This window comes from Protomyctophum bolini (assembly GCF_963924005.1).
Source record: "Protomyctophum bolini genome assembly, chromosome: 19".
Classification (NCBI taxonomy): Eukaryota; Metazoa; Chordata; class Actinopteri; order Myctophiformes; family Myctophidae; genus Protomyctophum; species Protomyctophum bolini.
The window spans coordinates 27,433,210-27,433,830 of NC_137880.1; positions in this window are offsets into that span (position 1 = coordinate 27,433,210).

A 621-nucleotide genomic window follows, 5' to 3' on the forward strand; every position below is an offset into this window, starting at 1 on the left:
GCAGAGTCAATAAAGTGAGTAATAAACTGCAACTTACTGTCGTTTCAAAGGTAAAAACTGAATGAGTTGATCAAAAATGAATCCTTATATTCAATCCCTGTAGTCCTAACTGACAAACGCTTTGTCCTTTTTTGGGAGCAGGTTTCCTCAAATTTAGTAACTGTTTAATGAATAAACAAAGACGAGTCATCACACAGTCAAGGACAAACAGTTCCAGAACACATACTTATGCCACTTTCCTGCAGGGAAAGTCCATCATTTGGTAATCTATGTTTTGCTACTGTGCTTTACTGACTAAGAAAAGTTGTGATGCTAAGATATGATGCAATGAAATACTGCTTGCTTCTGAAATGGGTTGAAGTCTAGACTTTTGGAAGTTAAATTAATGTCTAATGTTATTTGTTTACTAGCTTATGATAAGCTATGTGTTTACCTTGCTTTGTACTTTGGATTTTCTTGCTAACATAATGAGGGAAATAACGGGCAGAGAGAGAGAGAGCCTAATGTAATAACTGAATCAGCAGGGTATTTTAATCGTTTTCGATGCATTGAAAATGTATAACAAGCGGAGAAGTTTTAACTTTGTCTGCAGTTTTTGTAAAACTAGGATTAGTTGTCATG